The sequence below is a fragment of the Montipora capricornis genome, chromosome 4 (genome assembly GCF_036669925.1).
Source record: "Montipora capricornis isolate CH-2021 chromosome 4, ASM3666992v2, whole genome shotgun sequence".
Taxonomy (NCBI): Eukaryota; Metazoa; Cnidaria; class Anthozoa; order Scleractinia; family Acroporidae; genus Montipora; species Montipora capricornis.
This window is the reverse complement of record NC_090886.1, coordinates 26592170-26599669: the sequence shown is the minus strand read 5'-3', so window position 1 is coordinate 26599669 and position 7500 is coordinate 26592170.

Genomic DNA, 7500 nt, shown 5'->3' with positions numbered 1-7500 from the left:
CTCGTGCTTCGTGTTTTACCGGGGTTTCCAAACACTCGAAAACGATAAAAGCCATCAGTTTTCTCGTGTTTGGAAACCTCGGTCAGACACTCGCACTTGTTTTTGAAATATTGGGTGAAAAGTCGTGGGCTTTGGTGGGTTGTTGAAGTGGCGCAAGGTTGTCGACGTGTAGGAGAGCAAGGAGTAGGCCACTTGCACTAAGAGGTCACGTGACCATTGCTTCCTTTAAACAATGAGTTGGAATCTTGTTGATGCAAAAAATTGACAGAGCACATAAAAATTAGCTTACACCCGAAATTTGAGAGGAAACGCATTTAAGGAAGATATTTTATGGCACTTTGATTTTTTCAACAAAGCAGTATGATTTGTATTGGCCGCCATGTTGGAGGGCATACTCTTGCCCTCCAATATGGCGGCCAAAACTACTTTTTGCTTATATCTTGTTAAACGTTTAATAGTTACGCTCAGATGTGCTGTAAACGTTAGCACATAATTTTTTCAACATCCTCCTTGAAGTTTAAGTGCAAAGCTTGTGTTCAGAAAGAAGTAATTCATAATTTTAAAAATCACATTTCGGTCACGTGACCAGCGAGGAACTTACTCATTTTAAGAAAATGGTGCGGGTATGAAAAACCAAATCACTATTATTATCTTTAAGATATGACCCACTAATCGTTTTTCGAAGGCAAAATCATATAGCTTTCATTTTCATGAAAACTATGTCACATGACCTCTTAGTGCAAATGGCCTGTTGGGGAGCGAAAGTGGCTGCTGATGACGTTGCTCTTGGCGTCCGTGGACCGACTCTTACTATTATAGTTTTGTTCTCGCTTTGGCTCAGTTGTCCTAAGCTTTTAATTAATCAAATATAATGTCGCTACCACGAATCGATTGACCCAAGTTAATGAAGGAGTAGTTTCTAAAGAAACTGTGGTGCTGCGTCGGTGGGAAAGTAGTATACAAAAATTTGGTTTTATCAACGGAGTTGATAATGTAAATTGGCCACCGTACAGAGATTCTAAAAGCTGACGTTTCGAGCGTTAGCCCTTCGTCAGACGAAGGCGCTCTGACGAAGGGCTAACGCTCGAAACGTCAGCTTTTAGAATCTCTGTACGGTGGCCAATTTACATTATCAACTCCGTTGATAAAACCAAATTTTTGACCCAAGTTAGACGAGCTCACGTCGCCTACATAATACGTTTTGCTAGCTTAAAGTGGGCAATTCATGGTCAAGCAGTTCTCTCTCTACCTGAAAACCAAAGCTCTATCGATTCTCCGTCGAAGTATCTACTTTGTAGCGGCGATATTTATTCTCATCCTTGGCCTTAAGCCTCTGAAAGCGTGAACTTGAAGCAGAAAGAATCCAATTTGCCCTCAATTTTAATCAAGCCTACTGGAAACTATTCAAAATCAAAGCCACACGTCGCCTTTGCTCATTTGAATGTGCGCTCATTGATTATGCCGTGAAAATTTCTATCTCGTTTGCGAAACGGTAAGGAATTACCACTACGATATTTTTACAATTTCAGAGACCTGACTAAATCCATCTACATCGGACGCTGATATTGGTATCCCTGGTTATATCCTCTTAAGACAAGATCGAGGAGAGCGTAAGCCTGGTGAGGGAGTTGTTGTTTATGTAAAAAATATTCACAAAGCTATTTCATGGATTCTTTGCTCTTGAGATTGGATGTCATTTTGTTGGGGGACCTGAATTGTAACCTGCTCGGAAGCTGTAGCGACGGTGAAGCGCTCCTTGACTTCTGTGCTACAACTAATCTCGTACAATTAGTCTAAGATCCCACGAGAATTACCGAAACCTTCCAAAGACTCATTGACGTAGCTTTAACCACCAACGAGAACTTCATTTACAGCTATTTACAGCTGTAAAGTTAAGTCATCAACTATGAGCGACCACAACTTAATTTTGTTAACCCTCAAACTTAAACCGCCTAAAAAGCGTCTTACATATATCTCTACCAGAAGCTCAGTACAACAATTCTGATCCACTGAAATTTGCAGATGATCTGGCCCACGTGCCTTTTCATATGATAAACATTTTCGACGACTTCGATGATAAAGTGCACACTAACAACTGTTTATTTGGGGACGTATTAAACATTCAAGCAAAGGTCAAGCTCACAAAGATAAAGACAAGACCGAATCTTTACATTACCCCAGATATTAAACACCTTATGAATACTCGTGGTCTCTGGCGAAAAAAAAACAATTAAACAACGGATAAACTTCACTGGAATGCCTATCGCTTCTTTAGGCAAGAAGTGAAGCGTGAGATTCGCATCGCTGAACAGGAATACGTTCGCTCTGAATTAACAAACAGAGTAAAGGTAATACCAATTCAATCTGGAAAGTCATCAACCACGGCATACTAATAATAATGATGCCCAAATCGCCACATGTGAAGACCCTAAGGCCTAAGCAAATAAGTAAAATGAATTCTATACCTCTGTTGGTAAAACTATTGCTGTAAAGGCGCAGACTTTGACCGAAAAACTTGGCTTTACTGCCTTTGACAATAGCAGCCGGAGCAATGAGGATATGAGCAAATGGAGCAGTCATCAGGAGTTCTACTTTAAAAGACCTGTTACCGAGCAAGAGACCCCGAAGATAGTTAAGGCTCTCTTATCGAACAAGGCTCCTGGAGCTGACAAAGTGACTGCCCGGATCCTAAACCTTGCCCTCCTGTTACACTGCCACTACTTACAAATTTAATCAACTGTTCTTTTCGTTCCGGTATTTTTGCAGAATCGTGGAAAAAGAGGGTGATCGAGATGATCTATCAAATTCTCGTCCTATCTCACTCCTACCAATAAAATCATAATCAACTTGTAGATACAGCTTGAAGAAATCTTGTTGATGTGGTCCTTGTAATTCAAGCTATTGTCGATGTAGACTTCGAGGCCTAGGTCCTTTGCCCTGGTGACAGGTTCAATGTCCTTACCCATAAGAGTTATGAATATGGTCGGTAGAGACTTTATGAGTTGACGTACTCCAATCATCAAACGTTTAGTCTTGTCCGGGTTGAGTAATAATGAGTTTCTGCAGCACTATTTGGTAATTTCCCCGGGGTCGTCATTTAGCTTAGAAACTGCATCAGTAGTTTGGTTTGGTGGCAGGGCGCAAGAAGCAGCTTAGTGTCATCAACGTATCCCATTGATTGACAGGGATTAGGAATAGACGTTGACGTATAAGGTGAATACCACTGGACGCAAGATGGATCACTGGGGACGCCATAGCTTAGCTCCAATTGCTCTGAGAAAGCATTTCCAATCCTCATTGCATGCTTACGGCTTGATAGGTAAGTGCTGAACCAGGCAAGCGCAGATGAACATATTCCAATTCTACGGAGCTTTGCTAGCAGTATATCGTGTGGTATGCTATCAAACGCCTTTGTCATGTCAAGCAGTACCACAACTGATATGCGCTTTTCATCCATATTCTTTCGGATTTCATCGGTGAAATGAAGTAGCGCAGACTCGGTGGAGTAGGGTTTTCGGTTGCCACTTTGGAGCGGATGTATGATTGAATGATCTTGTAGGGATCGCACGAGTTGTAAATGTGCAGCTCTCTCACAGATCTTCGATTAATCGCATAAAATACGTGCTTGATAAGAAAACTACCCGACTGCTAATTCACTCTTTTGTCTTTAATAAACTACTTTATTGCTCTTTAGTATGGAGTAATACTTCAAAGAAAAACAGTAAAAAGTTGCAACTTCTTCAAAACTTTGCATCAGAAATCGTCTTTGGCTTGAAGAAATACGATCACATCTCCGAGGGACTAGAATCATTAGGATCGATGGGCAGGCTGGACATCAACCAAAAACTCAGATGTATAAATACCGATCTTAAGCAACCCTGGACGGCGATCCCGGAGAGGTCAAACGGAACTGAAAATGGCCTTGTTGACAGCTATTTGCATAACACTCTTGCTGTCCACCTGACGTCGCGGTGGTCATCACAAGTTCGGCGGTGTCTCGGAAACGTGAGTTTGTTTTTCAAATTTATCTGTGAAATTCGTGTTTTTCCCCAGCCAAATCTAGATTACGTTCAAAACTAGGGATATCAGATCCCATGGGCGAAAGCTATTGATTTGGTTCTTCCTTTTTCCAGTGCAAAAACGCAATTTCGCAGCGAGCATGGCGCATGCTGGAGCCGAAGTTCCCGCCATTGCTAAAAATGGGTAAATATATCTTTTCTTCTCACTACATTTACCTCTACTTTACCCAACATGTACCCTATTTTCAAGAAAACGGGAGTGGAGTTATTTAGGTAACCTTGTACATGAAAAGCTCAATTTATTTGGGAGGTATTTCATCTCGCTAACTTCATTTAATTTCAACATAGGTCAAATATCGTTGGGGGGCGTTACTAAACACAGGAACGCAACGGAACGGAATATACCGGAATAAACCGGAATATGCATGCGGGAATGAGGCGGAATAACACCAAAATAAAGCGGAATATACCGAAATGAACCTGAAAATGCCAAAATTTGGTGTTTTAGTTAGCGCCGACCGATTTTCCGTTGTTTCAGTCAGCTTTTGTTGTGTCACGTGATTCCCTAAGGGAATTGCATGTGTTTTTGCCTTTTGTAACATTTGGAACACTTCGATTACGAGAAAATTTGACAGGTATACCCGTCGCTAAACGAATAATTATTTGTTTTGGAAGTAACATTTTCTTCGTGAACAAATACAGTAGCAAGAGAAACAGAATGTTATTCTAGTTGTTTTTGTCTATGGATCTTTGAGGCGGCCTCACTGTGCGAGTCAGAAAACCCGTGAACATTTTTATTTTATTATGACAGGTCAATTGTGTATTGACCAATCACAATCAAGCTCACCTAACCCCAAACTAATTGCCGTTGCTGCTTGCCTGCTTCCCACGACCCACACGTGTTGGAGATATTTGGAAATGGATTCGCACAAACGGCCGGAAGAATCTTTTTCTCTTCCTGATTGTTGGCAATAATGCCATCGAACCCGAACGCAGTGTTTCCTTGTTTTTAGAAAGAAGTCCGAAGCACAGAAAAAAGATCGATCTTTGATAATATATTTACATGAAGAATTGTGAGAACTTGTAGGCTTTTTTATTCCCGCCTCCCACCGCTGATTTTTATTTCATCCCGCTATCCCGTCGAAATAAACATTTCCATCCCGATCCCGCCTGGCTGAAACCACTTTGCTCGAGCTAATCTCGTACCCAGATCTCTTGTGGCGAACGAAGGCGAGATCTGGTCAAATCCGATTTGCACACGTGATGGACTGTCAGGAATGTGACAGGCGATGAAAGAGCGCATGCCCTAAATAAGTTCTCGAAATGGCAGCCGTCTCCGATGCCGATTTCAATAGAGCGGTGAAATTTTCCCTAGCAAAACGCGGAACGCCCGATATATATTTAAAACCAAAACAGTTGGAGGCGTTAAAAGCCGTTGTGCAGCAAAAGCGAGATGTGTTAGCCGTCCTTCCAACAGGATACGGCAAGTCTGTAATTTATCAGCTTGTACCAAATCGTCATATGTTACACTTACTTTCGCAACATCACTTATCAAGCGATGCAACTTGACGCTCTTCCAGTAATCCGAGAAAATCGAAAATCTCTGATTGGGATTTGTGGTGTTTCCACAAAGACGGCACAAGTTTCTGATATCATTGAATGCTTCAAATTCTCCTGCTAGTTTCGCCATGTCTGTAAACAATCCAAGCCTTTTGCCGCGCAAATGTTCAAAGAAGGGATTGGACACGAGGCTGTTCGAACATCCAATGAAAAAAATTGAATAATCGGATTTGACCAGATCTCGCCTTCGCTCGCCACAAGAGATCTGGGTACGAGATTATGCTCGAGCTCAAAGCCATATTTCAATTGATCGACAGTTTATTATAGATTCTGACTACTCTACAACGGGCTACGAGTGAAAGTTTATGTAGAATGTGACAGTCAGCCTTACAAATGCAAGACAATCCTACTATAAGAACTAAAGTTAAATATAATCTCATAGAAGCTGCGCTACGCCAGACACCACTAAAAAACCACCCTTTAGAAGTGGCCAAAAAACATGTGGAAACGTATTTCTCATCTAATGCGGCAGCATAAAACCCCGAGGAAAGGGTGAAAATAATTAAAACAGCACATAGTTAAAAAAAGTAAACAAACAGGGACACTGAGTGACCTAGAATGACCTAGGTCTCCCGCCAAAACTGTTAAATGCCCTTAACTAGTCCCGTGACACCCCGCGAGACTCTCCATCGTGGCGTCAGAATATCAATTTCTGACCAATTCATTCAGTCATTCAATCGTCAGAAATTATATCTTCTAATAACGTACTCCCATTAGCGGTGATGTCATGACTTAACTTACGTTAGTTAAGACTGAAAAGCGCCACTTACAGAGGATTGGAATGAGTGAACATTATGTGCTTGCATTTCTATTTGCTGTCAATGTTGAAAAGATACACTTAAGCCAGCATAGGTGAGGGGCAAAATGCGCCGTAATGAAGCTGTTTCTTTGCTGTGCCTTACCCAGCTCTACTGAATGTAACTGTCAGCAAGGACAGGTGCTGGCCGGCCATTTTCAAGAGACAGCTGATTTCCCGCTCCTGGCTCTACTTTAGAAAACGTATCGACCGTTAAAATGAACAGATGGGCCGCCAAATCGGGATGTTGCGCTCATGCGAAAATCTATATCTTGAGTAATTTGTAGATTCCCTTAATTGCTTTTTCCTTCTATAATTGGATCGTAACCCGCACAACTTCCTTAATCACTACAGGAGTCGAATCCGGACACTTCGTCTTCAACAGTATTCTCTTCAGGTTCGTCCTGGTGCGGCATGTCTCTGTTTATGCCGGCATTTGAAGTCGACCGAAAGCTGACTTTTTCTCTAACCTGAACTTCCTTTTGATAAGGTAATCTGGAAGTGTTCCAGCTCGTGCCATGTTGATTTCCTGGAGCGCACTTCTCTGTCGCATAGACCCATGCGCACTTCGAATTCCCCAGTCCTGCATCTTTGAAATGTCGTCTCTCGTGGCTTTGATCGCTGGAGGTAGTGGTATTGATGGACCGGCTCCGGGACCCGCCACCGTGACCCACAGCTTGTGTGATAATACCATGAAGTCGCAGCTGTGCACGCTAATGCTTCTTTTTCTGTGCTTCCAAAGTCGCGCGCATTTCGGAAATCTCTGGAGTTTTGGTTTTTGTGATGAGCTACTGAAGGAAGATTTCCTACATCAAGGGTCATGCAACTCAGTAGATTGATGTTGTCATATCCCAGCGCATCTAGATTTTGCTTCATATGTCAGTCCAATCCCCATTTGAGTAATTTCCTGCCTGAGGCTACCGTCTTCGCTGCCACGTTTCCTTCGAGGCAATTTAAAGAAAGTGGCACGCGGCCTTTCAGTTCCCTGGTAGATGTTACATTCTGCTCTAGAACCTGAAAGCACCTACTCACTCTAAAGATCGCATCTGAAAGGTTGCAAGAGTC